At 32.9% G+C, this 16,504-nt stretch overlaps 1 long non-coding RNA gene across 4 annotated transcripts; it reads left to right on the top strand.

Moving 5' to 3' along the window:
• Positions 1 to 7,698: 7,698 nt before the first annotated feature.
• Positions 7,699 to 9,878, top strand: LOC145063436 (uncharacterized). Of its 4 annotated transcripts, none has more exons than XR_013687952.1 (5): positions 7,699 to 8,300; positions 8,910 to 8,942; positions 9,113 to 9,184; positions 9,411 to 9,479; positions 9,553 to 9,878. It is a non-coding gene; the product is annotated as an uncharacterized LOC145063436 (long non-coding RNA). The 4 variants fall into 4 exon arrangements; XR_013687949.1 differs by having other exon boundaries at positions 7,700 to 8,300; positions 8,910 to 8,995; XR_013687950.1 differs by having other exon boundaries at positions 7,700 to 8,300; positions 8,910 to 8,995; positions 9,643 to 9,878.
• Positions 9,879 to 16,504: the final 6,626 nt, after the last annotated feature.

The raw sequence follows: 16,504 nt of genomic DNA on the forward strand, positions 1-16,504 counted from the left end.
GTCGAGTTCACGGCCATCTTCATGTGACTCGCCGAGTCAACCTTGCGACTTGCCGAATCCATTCAGTCCTTTTTCCATAAAAACTTATTTTGAGCCATGCAGCGGCTCCAAATCATAGATCCAAGTTTCTAGGGAATGCTTATCACGTAAAGTTGCAAAATTTACGTCCATGCATGGCTATAAAGGCTCTAAATGCCTATTTTAAGTTCTTAATGGAACTTCATGCTCAAGAGGGACCTTAATCATGACCAAAACTGAAACTTTATGCTTCTAGAATCCAAGTAGGGTCCAGATCTGAAGTTACAACCTCAGATCTAGCCCATAGCTCATCTTCCCAAATTGTTATCTCACCAAAAACCCTAAAACTCAACCAATAGAAGATATTCATAAGGAAAAGGCGATGTGGTTACCTCAAGAAGATGATAAATGAGATAAGAGTTGATTTCCACACTCTACTTGCTCCAATCTCCTTCTCCTCCAAGCCTTCTCCCTCCAAAGATCCTCTTTTCAATCTTCAAACACACAATGGGCACACACACACACACGCATATTAGGGTTTTAAGGGGCTCTCAAAGACTGCAAAGAGGCCAAAGGAGCCTGAGGCTCCTTTAAATGGAGGAGCAAACCCTGGGATTTAGGGTTTCATCTGCCAGCTCCTACTCGCCGAGTCCCAATATGGACTCGTAGAGTAGGTCACTTAACTCGCGATCCCACCCCGCTGCTACTCGACGAGTAGGTCAACCAACTCTTCAAGTAGAGCTTATCCTAATAAATCTTATTTAAACAATACCTGAGAATCGGGGCATTACATAAATGATAATATTTTTAATAATAGTAGGGTCTATTTGGTTGCCCTCATGAGCCAATTAAGTAATAAGGAATAAGAAGAAAATAAGTCGTTAATTTTTTATAAATTAATAAATTAATTAGAAATTATTTTGGAATTAATTAAATAGTTTTAATTAATTAAATAAGTTGAATATTAATTAATTTATTCTTAATTAATTAAATATTACAGAATCTTCCAGAATATATATGGGATCGATTTTATCCTAGAGATAAAAAGATATGGATTGATTCATATAAGGATAAGGATTATACTTGGAAATTTTAATTCAACAGGAGGCTATAAATATGGATTGATTTGTCAACCTCTCCCTTTTATATATATATATATATATATATATATATATATATATATACATACATACATACATATATATATATATACATACAATGTATGTATATATATATATGTATATGTATGTATGTATATATATATATATATATATATATATATATATATGTATGTATATATACACACACACACGGAAATCATAACCCTTTTCTAGGGTTATAGGATTTTCAAATGAAACATGCTCTCTCCAAAAGTTCCTTCTTGCTAGTAGGTGTCTTGAGTGTGATTCCACTAGAGGGATTCATGGTTTGTGTCCTTGTTGTTAATTGCAAAGTGGTTGTAATTGGATCTGAAGCTAAGAATCAAAAGTTTAGTTTTTCTTTCATGTTTTAAAGTAAATTGCTACAATAGTAAAACCTAGATCTTTATGATGCATGTACACATAGGATTTAAATATTACCGCTGTGCAAACTAGTGTGTATAGAGTGTATCAATTCGCATCATATATATATATATATATATATATATATATATATATATATATATATACATGACTATTATATGTTATAAATTAACAAGATTTTGCTAAGTGAATCGTATATAATTTCCCTTTAAATGGCGATGGCAAGGCAACGACAAGGCGAGGGTTCCGAGTCACCAATTTATTTCACCACCAAAACCCTAGGAGCACTAAGAGAAAATGAGGTAGGAGTCGACATTGATCTTAGCATGTAGAAACCAGATATCAAATGAATAAAAGACTACTACTTTTATAATGGCGATGATTTTAAGATAGAGAAAATGACGTATATTTTTTGTTTCAATTTTCAATTATGACATTAAACTATGTCATACATGTTTTGTATTCTTATATTATTCAAAAGACGACGTACGTTTGATGTAAATCCTTTAGATTTTGCAAAAGATGACATTATTTTTTATTTAATCCGTTTGTGTGTCATAAAATGAATAAAATGAGTATGTGGCATAATTCGTATGACATTAAATACCCATATTCTAGCCGTGTTTGTTGGAGTGTGGTTTGGCAAATGGTACTTTTATAAGGTTAAATGCAAGAAATGGCCATATACTTTTCTTGATTTTTCTATTATATCATTTTACTTTCATCTCTCTTGTATCACAACATCTTACTTTGAAAAACTACCCCTATTACATCAATGTCAGCCAAATACAGAATAATTTTCAATGCTATAATTATAATGTTATAATAAAAAAAAGAATTAGATGTACAATGCCATAATTAATTCAGACTTTCAAAATATAATTTAGTAATTGAAAGATAAAAAAGAGGATGCTATAATAGACAAATAAATAAATATACATGGCTACTTTTGGCAATTAGACCTACAAAGTAAATTAGCTAAAAATGAGTGAAAATTGAATAAAAACTCCTAGAAGAAGACCCTAAAGTTGAAAGATACTTTGGATTGAATAGAAGTATATGGAAGGATTTGATGCATAATCCACGTCTTTAAGTAAAGGATATATGTTGTGCATGCAAAGAAGAAAGCATAAAGGGCGGCAGAACATATGCTTAATAAAAGGTGGATTGTGCATAGAGAAAGGCATGCCAAAATATTACTAAATCTATAACTAATTGGCTTACTCTACTAAAATTGTTTAACTGTAACTAACATTTAATTTATGGGTTCTGGAATAAGAATTAAAAGAGTTTTTTTTGAAACGAAATTTACATAACTAGAGTTCCAAACCAGCTTTTACATACCGACTAATCTCCCGTTACAAACTTAAGACAAAAATTAAAAGATTTAGCATACGTAATTTTTAAAGTTAAAAATCTGAAAATATATAATTTTTATAATGATTCGGAATATTTTATAATTACTTTCTAATTTTTGTCTTAATGATTGACAAATTGTTTGGAATAGCAATATATTTTACTCTTATTTCTTGTATAAATGTCGTACTCATATATCCTTATATATAATAACAACTTATATTTTATTAATAATGGTAATATCCATACTACTATATAAAGTATACTATTTCCTATAGTTTTCTTTAAATGATTATACTTCCAAAATAAGCATCTAAAATTGAAAAGCACATACACCCTTGATAGAAGTCTATAAAGTCACAAAGCAGGTGAGTACCACAAGTTTCTCTCCACACCACCACTCTTAAACTCTTAGTTCTTCAAAGTATTACATTTTATGCTTATATGGAACAACTCCATACTTCCAACGCAGTAACACGTAAATGGTACTTCTGTTTCCTCTTGATCTCTATATTTTCGAAAGTCGAACCATCAACCACACCAGACGCAAATTTACTATGCATTAGTGAGTGTGGCACGTGTCCTGTCATATGTTCTCCACCACCTTCACCACCGGCCCAGTCAAAGTCACCATCACTGCCCGTTGAGTCAAAGCCGCCACCATCACCATCAACAGATGACTCAGAGCCACCACCTTATCTGACTCCCATATATCATGCAACACCACCGCCACGATCACAGCCTATGCCTTCATCTCCGCCACGCACTAAGTCATGTCCACCACCGTCGTACATCACAATGGGTACCAATGCACCTCCACCTCCGCCTCCACCCAAAGTGGTGGTGGTGCCTTCGACTCAGGTTCCGGCTGTCGAACCGAAGAACAATCCATACCCGTATTACTACTTCTACGCCTCGAAGGGTGTTACTTTTTCTCTTGATTTTACGGGTTTTGTTATTGTGTTCGTGTCTTTTCATGTCATCTTTCTTTTGCTCGGGTGATCATAGTAGTGTCGATGGTTTTACATTTTGGTTCGAAGAAGGATTTTTATTGAATTTTGTTTCCTATTTGTTATTTATACGAGTTCATAGTGAAATATACGTTTTATTCATTGCAAATTTTCCTATTTGTAATTTATACGAGTTCATAGTCAAATATACGTTTTATTCATTGCGAATTTTCGTCTAAATTGTTATAAAAGACTAAACTATTTTGCAACAGATAACCACCAAAACTTGTTTTTAAGATGGTCCCAAAAAGAAAAATAGTTTACTCTTTTTTAATGCCAAAACATTCTTCCTGCACTCCAAATTGTTCTTCATATGCGAATTGTTAATATTATTGCTAAAGTATATATATAGTATATTTTTTCTTTTTTTAATCAAAATTTCATCTTTTAATTTTTTGTGGGGATCTTTAAAAGAAATTTTCGCACAAAAAAAGCAATTAAAGCTGCATTAGCTATTGCGAAAATTGATTGTATATTTGTTAAAGACGGTGAAACTTTTAATCTGTAGATGAAGAAATATAGGTCGATATCATTGTAACCCAACTAAGTATTGGGTTTGTCATAGTTTGGTGTCTAAGTAGTTTTTATATATTGTAGGTCATCAAACTTCTAAATATGGCCGAATAAACCATTTTCATATTTTCATAGATACGAAGTAATTAATCCGGTTACATGACATGTTCCATGACATGTTGTCAACTAAAAGTGGTCTGGTGTACATGTGGCGCTGAAGTCCTCATGAATTTATTATTAAAAATTAATTGTTATTTAAGAATTAGTTATTGATTAAATTTATTATTATTATTATTATTATTATTATTTATTATTATTATTATTATTATTATTATTATTAGATTTAATTCAATATATAATAATTATTAATAAGTTTAAATGTTTGAAGGTGTTGACAATATGAAGAACATCATTACCACAACCACCGATAAGTATTATTCAACATCATTCCTGTCTTCAACCAAAGAACATTTGGCATAATGGTAAAGAATAACTCTTTTGGTTGATAGATCATAGATTGAAGTCTAGTTTGAGACATAAGTGATAATTTAGGAATATGTTAACTTGTCTTTCCAAAAAAAAAAATATCACTTATATCTACAAAAACAACACTCAATTGGCACTACTAGAAAAAAAGCTTTTCTTGGGAGACAACATACATGATACAACAGTTTTATGACAGACATACAGGTCTGTCATAGAATTTATGTCATATATCGTAAGATATCAATGATTTACGACAGATAAAAATGTCTGTCGTAAATTTGTGTCATATTTCAAGAGTAAATTAAATTATTTTTTTTGTTAATACTATAAGAAAAAGTTGAAATTAAAAGGATATATAATGTAACATAATTGTAAGATAAAGAATTTTTTTTGAAAATTAAAATTCAGTCTAGCAATAATTAAAGTTTTTAAGATAATATATGATAATTTTAATTATAAAGATACTATCTTAGATGGATAATATTAAATATAGGGTATATGTGATAAAGTTTGGTAGAAACTATATATAACCGTTATTTCTTAAAAGATATAAAAAAGAAATGAAATAGTTGTATGTTTCTTAACAATGTAAATTTGAAATTGATAATTTAAATATATGATTGACGATTTATATTCTAGAGATAAATTAAAGTAGCATGTCTTAGATAAAAAAAAAACATAAAATGAATTTCTTAACAATTTGTATAGTGATATTTCAACTTATTATTTATAGTCTATAAACATATTTTTGCATTAAGAAAATACCAAATCACTATTTTATCTATTTAAAAACATATTTCATTTCCAAAGAATATTCTATATTAGTTAAAAAAATAATGGCAAACAAAATATTAAAATGGCAAGATAAAAAAAATTGGTTGAATATATTAAAATGACATTTAAATTTCATTTCTAAAGGATAATTTATATTAATTAGATAAGGTCAATAATATCATACAGATAGATAGATGTTATTAACTATCTATTTAAATTAGATATAAAAAAGTATTATAAATATGAAGGATGAAATTCAGATTTTTCATATCTCAAGGGACTGAAAGGGAAATTAAAAGGAAAAAGAAATCATTGTTTTGCAATTTCAAAGTCATAAACTTCATTTTTATTTCTCATTAATTTCATTGATAAGAAAATGGCTTATAACTTAACAACTAATATTACATTATCCATAATGAAAATTGACAGAAATATATGCCTTAAATTAGTTTTGTTTTTTTGGGTAAGATGGTATACTTTTCTAAGAGTGATTATATATTTGTTTTTTTATATAAATTAAATAATCAGACAACTATCAATTTATTTGATAAATATTTTTTTTAGGGGCTGATAATTCCATTTTCAATTTCTATTCTTCCACTTAATATAAATACATTTTTCCTTTTATGTCCCTTTGGAAACAAAAACCCTCCTCTCCTCTTATTTTGATTTTACCACTTATTCTATTTTTGAATTTTATACATTTTATTTGGAAACTCATGAATTTCCCATCGTGACCTTAATTTGTTTTATTTTTGCTTTATTTTTATTATTTGTTTTAGTTTCATTTTGATTTTATTATATGTTATTAAACAAAGTATATATAAATAATAATAATAATATTTAATATTTGAAGAAAAATTAGATAAAAAAATATATAATGTGTCACCAACATCATACAAAGGTATTAATATCTTTATTTGTTTATCAAGTATCATATATAAACCAAAAAGAATAAATTTTTTTATTAGTACTGTAATCTAAACAAATATCACGGTCATAAGTAAAATAGTAGTCATAGATTGCGATTTGAAATAATATCTCGTTTTGTATTAGTTTAAACATTTTTGTGACATGTATTGTTTTGGAATATTTTTGGCGGACATCTTACCTCAGTGGGATGAATGCATCATTACTGCCATTATTACATCGCGAAAACTGTTGTTTCAAGTTGAGTCCCCTGACTGCTATTTAATTTATGGTTGTCCCTTTCCAACCAAAACTCGTCCCTTTCGACCATGCTAAGGATGATCGTGATAGCTGGTTAGATTACACCATTAATAAGAAACAAAATTAATTTCTTTTTAGCTTATGGTATGACACTTAATAAATCAAATAAAGATATTTAACCGATTCCAATAATAATACGTCCATATGATGTTGGTATCACATTGTATATTGATTATATATCTATTTTTTGCTTCATACATTTATTATTATTATTATTATTATTATTATATACTTTATTTTAATAACATATAATAAAACTAGGATTGACTAAAAAAATAACAATAAAAACAATTAGATATCACCTTAGGAAATCATAGGTTGTCAAATAAAATGTATAAAAATCAGAGACGGTGGCAAAAATCAAAATAAAGGGCGATGAGGGTTATTTTGTACAAAGGGCATAAAAGGAAAATGGTATTTTCATTATGTGGATGAATAAAAATCAAGGTTTTAAAAAGCTCGTCATGGCTCCGTCATGGCGCGTTACGACTCCAAAGCTTGTACCTGCCGCCAAGCTTTGCCAAAACGTCGTCTTAACTCATATATGTGTATAAAAATGGATAATAGTTGAAAATACATATAAAAATATTAATTATATAGAAAATTACCGCCTTAAGTCACGCCTTACAAATGTCGTAACTCGCCAAGGCTCGGAAAAGTTTGAGGCTTGACATTGTCACCAAATCACGCTTTACATTATTTATAACCTTGATAAAAATTATAAGTGGAGTTATCACCTCCCATTTTTTTTATATAAAAGCTTTTTTCCATGTAATAAAAATGAATACGAACCGGACCTTTTTATGATCCATTAACCCGTGTTTTCCCCACTCCATCTCCTCACATCCCTTCCGGATCGCCTCTGCTACCATTGAATTGATTATCCCGACGAATCTCTCCTTACAGTTAGCCGTAAATTGACACACCAACCATCGACAGTTCGGAACCAGCGTCCTCGGTCAGACATAAACTCTCTTCTCCGCTCCGACCATCGATGTAGCTACATCTATTGCTTGCATGTCGCGTACATCACTTTCCTGCTAATCAATTGTTCAATTGCTAATTAATCGGGTCCATTACTTAGCTTACATCGAATACTATAAATCACTTGATGCGCTCCTTCTCCTCGTCCGGGTTTGGTATTCATCTATTGCCTTCGACCTATATTTTCAGCATATAAGGACTAGAGTTCATCTTCTCCCCCATTCAATATCATGTGCACAACAGTTGTTCGATGAAATGCTCACATGAATTGGGAGTGCATTTGTACCGGAGGTCTGCATCTCGTTCGACTTATTGCAAATATTGTTCGCCGTTGCAAGTTGCTTCCTAAAGTTTCCTGAAGAATTGGTTGTACCTGAGTATATCCATCTCCGTTAGTTCATAATTTGTGAGCACTCTGTCTCTCTCATATTTTTTTGAATTTTTCAAATCGATTTCTCTCCGTTTTCCCACAACTGAATCACTTGTTGGTCCTCAATCGATTTCATCATCGAGGATAGTGATTCACTCAATAATTTTTTTTCTTAACTAAGTTCGTTCTATTAACTACAATTAGTTTTGTTTCTTTTGCTTTCTATAAAGTTTTAAATGTTGATTTCTGTTTTGCTGAGTAATTTGTTCTGATTTTTGCAAAGTCTGTATATCATATGTTCATCACTCTTTCTAATTTTTGCTGATACCTGATTGTCGAATCCGCAACTCTGCATATAGCTTCAGTGCATCACTCACCAGTTTTGATTTTTGTTGATACTTCATATTTGATCAGTTGATTATTCATTTGTTCCTGAATTGTAAATCAATTTCAGTTTGTTTCTAAATTCTGAAATCTTGTTGATTGTTTTTGAATTCTTGCTGATTGTAACTGTAACCACTAATAATATCATCTGTCATCGGTGTTTTTCTCTATGAAAGAGAGTACTGCAAGCATCTATAGATAATGTTCAAATATCATATGCATGGAAAGGGCAACAAGTGAGTATAATTGTTGAATTTTCAGGTCTACTAAGAGATTTGACTCTGAAAAGGAGAGGTTTGAGCATTTGGCATTCTTAAACTTGGCAAACGTGCTGTTTGTTTATAATGGTCCTTCATTAGAAAGCCTTTCTTGTGTTTCTTTATTTAATTTCTTCTCGTGATTTTAAATCTGAGTCACTACCATATGTAACTATTAATACTAACAATTTCTATTCATTGCATTAGTAATAAAGCTCTGGGGAAAATATAGAGGTGTTTGTGCTCTATGCTGCAGTTATTACAGTACTGGAATTACAGGTATTTAAACAGTATAAAAGCAAGTGATTTTTCAGAAATGCATTTTTTTTTTACAATTTTAGTCTTTTTTAAAGAACCTGGTCCTTATAAAACTTACATGTCTTGGAAATATCTTCCAAAATGATTCTAGGTGTGATATGTTCTTTATAATTCATCACTTGTAAAACCTAGCTTCATAATCATACCATTTTTACAAAATATGAATCAATCTTAATCTTGTACACAGTGATGCTGATGGGGTCGCTAGCTTATGTTGATGATACCATTTAAAAATGATGCAGTTTCTGCACCTGAGGTTTGTTTTTTTGTTATTAATTTTGATGTTGTGAAACATGTTTTTTTAATGCATTTAGCTCATGAAATTCTAGGTTAAATACACGGATGTAAGGAGGATTGATCAACTTCTAATTCCTATTACATTATTGAAATAAAGGATATGTATCTTCCACCATATGCAGGTGGTAGCTGCCATGTACCCAACAGTCCCTTATGTTAGCAAAGTAGTCATGAAATACACTAGTTCTAGTAATGTTTTGTGAAGAAAATATGAGCAAGTTTCAAGATCATGGAACCACATTTATTGGAAGCTAATATGCGGTTTGATTGGATTGTATTGGATTCAGTTATTGTAATTTTATTCAAACATTATCACTGAAATATTTAAGTATTTTTTAATTTATAGCAATTACATCAACATAGTATGTTCCTTTCTTGTATTTTCCTGGTTAGTGGCCACCTTGTTTGGTCTCTAACAGTAAATATTTAGTGACCACTTTTTGGTCACTATAGCCATTAATATGGTAAAGAAAATCGGTGACTTTTTTGTGGTATATATATATATATATATATATATATATATATATATATATATATATATATATATATATATATATATATATAATTTATTTATTAAAAATGTAAAACCATGACATACAAATGTAAAACTATGTCGAAAATCATGTTGTACAAAACATATGTTGTAATTTGAAGTTGTAAATGTCTATCATAATTACAAATTATGAAATACAAAGTTTGTCGTAAATGTATGTCGAAAAACAGTTGTATATGTATGTCCTAATTGTAGGTCATAAAGATTTGTCGTAAATTTTATGACCATTTTATGATAGGCCAAATGCCTGTCATTTTCGTTTATGATATGACTTGCAATGACCCTCTGTCATGATAGGCATTTAAGACAGACATTTTCTGTTATGTCAAGGAAAACCTTTTTTCTAGTAGTGCGGGATCCCAAAATCAACTTGTACAAAATATAAACCCAAAGAACCTTTTACAAAAAAATGAAATAATAAGAAAATTTAGGTTAAACCCCAAAAAGATCTGCAACCAAGAAAACCCAAAAAAACTTGTTTATCGTCTTCAAAGAACAAATCAACAAAGAAACCAAATTTTTTTACAAAACATAAAAAACCAAAAAAAAAATCCGTTAATTATTGTCTACGAAGATAAAATGAACAAAGCAACAAAAAAAAAATGATTTCATACAAAAAAACCCCAAAAAAGAAACAAGAACACTCATAAAAAATGATTACATAAACAAAAGAAAACAATTCTAAAAAGAATCATAAACGAGTTAACCTAGTTAGAGTCGAACAACATAAAGTCTAACCTAGAAATCAATAACACAGATTTAAACCTACAAAGTAAAGACACAAAATCTAATGCACATTTTAAATCTATAAATTCAAAACAAAATCTAACATCTCTTAAGTTACTAAAGAATTTCCAACCTATTGGAACTTCAAAAAAATTTAAGTCGAGACGTTTTGCTACAACATTAAGTGTTTAGGGGAAATTTAAGGGGTTAATAAAATGGTTTTTGGCATTTTAGCACAATAAAGTCTGACGAAATTATATCTTTAGCCACTCAAGTATTTTTGTGCCCAGTTGGTCCTTAATGTTAGAAAATACCGGCTAATTAAGGGTCTAGGGGAAATTGTATTCGGTTTATAGGTAACATGCTGATGTGGATTGGCATACCCATATGAGGTTTTTAGTACTGTAGCACAACATAGTTTGACGAATTTACACATTTAGTCACTCAAGTAACCGGTTGTTCCTGTATCCGGTTATTCCTATATTAGACCATATAATGGTGTCATTGATATGTAAAATTCAACTCTAATGAGCAAAAAATACTTGAGTGACTAAATGTGTAAATTCATAAAACTTTGTTGTGCTAAATGCCAAAAACTCTTAATAATTAAACTGCATGATTTTTTATAAAATAAGAAAATATGAAGAATAGCGACCCAAAGACGCCCTTTCAACCAAAAGAAAATTAGGGAATGGATTAGACTGCACCGGTAGCAATGATGGAGACAAAATCGGAAGGGGTAACAAAAAACATTATGAAGCTAGTTAGTGTTCAAGCCATCGTGAAGTGAAGATGGGGCTTCAATAAGTACATGACAATTCCAATGCGTCACTGTTTTTTTTCATATTTAAATAAATGAAAAACAATAAATAAATCATGTGGCAGTCCAGGTGAGCGCTTTTGTCTACTAGGCACTTCTTAGCCATGTCAACACGTGCATATATCATTCTACATGGTGAAACCAATGTTGAATCTATATGGTCAAGCATCATTTTAGAATGATATTGTCAATAACGTATGATCCTATAGGGTCACATCGATAAATAGTTGACACACATATATAAATGTTTATAAGAATTTGATTGAGAAATTATTTTACCAACAAACTTCCCTTCTCTAGTTCCCTGTTTAGAAGAAGAAATTCCTCTTACCCCTTTGTGACACATGATGCGAAGCAACACATGGAGCATTAGTGGGAAGTCTCATCACCAAGCTTAAAATTGGAGCAAGTTGAGACTTGAAAGTTTCTTCAACAGAAGATAAAGCGTTAGAGATTTGCGCACAAATAATGAAGAGGAAGAATCCTTTGTATACAAAACAAGTTGTTCTTGAAGATTTTTAATCTGAGAATCAAAATATTTGAACATAGAAGAATCATAAGCTTCTTTCTTGCGTAACTCACCCTTATATTCAACATGAATGCACGAATATCCTCCAACAATGCCTTAGCACTTGAAATTAATTCCTCAAAATTCTTCTGTACTCTAGAAAACAACTCCCCAATCATTTGAACTTCCTTTGATATCGAGTTGTGTACACCTAAAATCTTCAAGGAAATTGACTCCTTAAGATTTTTTAGTTTCGTATCAAAAAGTGCAAATCGTTCTCTTGCCACATTCTTTTCCTCAAAAACTCCAAACTTGAACGATGACAAATTATTAGCAAGTCTTCCTTAAATATCAGAAACAACTTCTTTCAACAAATCCTTAACCTTTGATTCATGACTCAAGAACATTGAATAAACATTAGTTTTACTCACTGAAGAATTGTGATTTGACGAAGATGAATCACATAGTAATTGCAAGATCATGTTTATCTTGAAGTTAAGAGTTCTGAATTGTTTGACTGACATAATGGCATCATCCTCAACATCATCATCATCATCATCATCCTCAAAATTAAGAGGACCAAAGTCAAAACCTTCATCTTGAGCTTATATGTTTTGAATTTGTGAGCCACCATTTCCAAGAATAGTTTGAGGATCCGTTGATTAAGATGAAAACAAGGAAGTGATAGGCTATTGAAGAAATCTGTCAAATATACATGAGTGAAATGGAGAAGTTGCAGTTGAAATGGTATTGTAACGCCGCAAATTTTTCGATTTAAAACTTTAAGTATTTATTTAATTCAGAACTGCAAGATCTTAAAACATTTATTAGAGTGTCATTAAAAGTTATCAAATACACAAGTCCCCTATTGATGCAATGCAATCGAGCCATGCCCCCTCCTTTAATATAAGAAAACCTAAAACATATAAAGAACAAATCGTAAGCACAAACCTTAGTGATTTCCCCAAAATACCACACACAACACAACATAATTAAACATTTATGGGTTATCGGCAACCTTGGAGACTATCACCAGTCTCAGTCACATATAAACAACATAATACAATAATAACAGCTAGACATAACTGGTCATCACAAATACATCTATTCTACCATACAGGCTCATACAACATGCGAGAGTCATAAAGACAACTAGCATCTTACATACATAATTTATTGAGCCAACATTGGTGCCTTCGACTCACGAGCATCGGGAGAAGACTCACCTGAATCAAAGAAGCCTGAAACACTATGACACAATCCTTTTTTCTACACTGCTCGCTGTAACGACCCGTCTTCGGTATGATGATTCCTTGGTATTTATTTTGAAGTTTTGCAAGAGGGACTCGGCGAGTTCATAGCCTGACTCGCCGAGTAGGGTCGGGATTTCGAGCACGTGTTAGCTGGCGACTCGGCAAGTCCATATTCTGGACTCGGCGAGTCTGTCCGTCTGGGAGAAACCCTAAATCCCCGGGTTGCCCACTATTTAAGCCACCTTATGGCCTCCATTATCGCCTCCTTCACCCTCAGAAGCTGTGAGAAAACCCTAATTCGTTCTTGAGTGATTCTAAGTGATCTTGTGTGCATTTGTGAAGGCTTGAAGAAGGAGAAGAAGAAAGGAGCAAGGAGAAGCATTGTAGAGCAGAGATTCAAGGGAAAGCAAGAGCTCTTTGAGGTATTCTTCAGATTTCCTTCCCTTTTATGCTTTAAAACCCCTTCTAGATCTAGTTGATGCTTTTCTCAAGCCTTATGTTGATATGGAAGCCCTTTTATGCCGAGATATCCTTAGATCTGTTCATTTAGGAGTTGTAGAGCCCAGATCTATTGCCTTTATGGAGCTATTTTCCATATTAACCCTAGATCTACCCCTTTTAAGCATCTTTTAGCCTTTATTCCCTTGTTCATGTGTTTGTACACGTAAAGTTGGAAACTTTACGTGGTAAATCAGCTTATTGGACTCAGATCTATCTTGTGTATGTATTGGATTCGAGCAGAATCGAGTGTAGAATAGTTGCATGGCGGTGACTCAGCGAGTCGGAAGAACGACTCGGCGAGTCGAGTCGCGAGTCCCCGATTTCTTCCTTTTGAGCGGTGTCGAGTGGGACTAGTGAGTAGTGGAGTGGACTCAGCGAGTTTGAGGGTAGACTCAGTAATGGAGGGACTCGGCGAGTTGTTCATACAACTCGGCGAGTCCAAGGCAATCTTCTTAAGCTCAAGAACAACTCGTCGAGTTGTTCATATGACTCGGCGAGTTGGCGGCCCAACTCGGCGAGTCAGGTCAACTGTGGGTTGACTTTCACCGAGAGTTGACTTTGACCGAGAGTTGACTTTGACCAAGGGTAAAAGAGTCATTGTACCCAGTGCAGTGTTTAGTATTTGATTGAGTGTGTTTATGGACTTGTAGCAGGGGAGATACCGGAGCAGCAACAGTTAGCCCTCAGAGCCATTCACTCAGCAGCCAGTTCACGAGGTGAGTTTCCTTCCAGTAGGAACGGGTCTAAGGCCACAATGCCGGCCCGTTTAGCTAGCAGTAGTATCCGGATATTGATCCGATGCAGTAGTTAGCATGTTTGATGCCTTAGTGGCTCAGACAGGATTTATGTGTGTTCATGCTAGTGATATGTTTATGCTATGTTCATTCAGCTTCGGACTTCGGTCCGATGTCAGCTTTGGACTTTGGTCCGATGGAGGGGGCAAGGCCCCAGTCAGTTAGCTTCAGACTTTGGTTCGATGTAGGGGACAAGGTCCCAGTCAGTCAGCTTCGAACTTCGGTTCGATGGAGGGGGCAAGGCCCCAGTATGTGCTTGATATGTTATTGTATGGTATGTGGTAGTTTGGGGGAGCTCACTAAGCTTCGTGCTTACAGTTTTAGTTTTGGTTTCAGGTACTTCCGCAAGCAGAGGGAAGAGCTCGGGATGATGGAATCGCACACACCACAGCTTCAGCTTTTATCCTGGGAGTTGATTTAGTTTTTGATTTGATATGACATAGTTATGATACAGTTTTCCGCACAGTGTTTTGTTATGTTTGAGATATATCACGTATGGTTTTATGATATGACACTCAGATTATGGTTTTTAGTTATATTGAAAAATGAAATTTTTGGGTCGTTTCACTCGCACCCGCGAATCTACTAATACCGAAACCAGATAAAATCTTAATTAATAACCCCAAACCCTCAAGTTTGACCTAAGGTCAAACTTGGTCAAAAAGCCAACGGTCAACGGAAGTCAAAGTTAACAAGTCAAGTTCAGGCTGAGTATGCCCAACGTACTCAACTCTTTTGCATGAGATACTCACCATTTAGAATCGGGACCCCATACAAGTGCACGCATCGTACTCGAAGGTACGTCCGACGTACTTGGCCAAAATGCACTTTTCCTTTAAGTGCTTAATCTCTTAAGTCCTTTCATCCAACACTTAGATCTAGTCCCACAACATCATTCTAAGTCACAAAGTTTCCACCTTTATGACTTTCCATGTCTAGAGAAAGGTCCAAAAGCCAAAACCTTAACTTATAAATCCATTAAGACATCATGACACTTTCATGAAAGGTATAGAAGGATCAAGTTCACATTTTTATGGATCCTAAAAGCTCTATAATGGATAAAGTTTCCAACTTTATCCATTAGAATGGTCCAAACCACCAAGATCTAGCCTTTAAGCATCACATTTTCAACTTAATCCATTACATCCAAGTCTCCAACCATCATATTTGAATTACAAGGCTGTTTAAATGGATAAAGTTTCCAACTTTATCCAAAAGAATGTCACAAAATTTTAACATCTAAAATTTATGCACTAAAATGACCAAAAGCTCATAACATCCAAAACTAGCTACATCTAACAAATGCATCATCAATATTCAAACTTTATACCTCTAGAAGATATATCAAGGTGAACAAAGTCCAGATATACAAGCTCCAATGCAACCAAAACTTCTCCAAGAAGTTCCTTCTCCTCAAAGGTCGACCATACATACTCGAAACCAGTCAAAAACACCTTCTTTTAGCTCACAAGGCACAAAATAGGGTTAGGTTTTCGTGGAAGGGGTGTTGGGGAGGTGGAGGCTGAGAATAGAATGGTTTTGGGGGAGTTAAGGAGCTTAAATAGGGCTCAAACCACGAAAATAAGGATTAGAAACTGTTCGTATATGCCCTGCGTACTCAGGATGCCTTAGTACGCCCATCGTACTCCCCCTTGTATGCCCAGTGTACTCAGCTTAACCTAGAACCGTCCAAACTTCAAAGGATTATAACTTCTTCGTTTCAACTCCGATTTCGATGATCATTATATCCATGACAAGGTATTGAGGAGATCTACATCCCTATATAATTACTTTTGACTTAAAACACATTGAACTAAAATCCATAATTC

The sequence above is a fragment of the Lactuca serriola genome, chromosome 7 (genome assembly GCF_051521515.1).
Source record: "Lactuca serriola cultivar US96UC23 chromosome 7, Lser_US96UC23_V15, whole genome shotgun sequence".
Taxonomy (NCBI): Eukaryota; Viridiplantae; Streptophyta; class Magnoliopsida; order Asterales; family Asteraceae; genus Lactuca; species Lactuca serriola.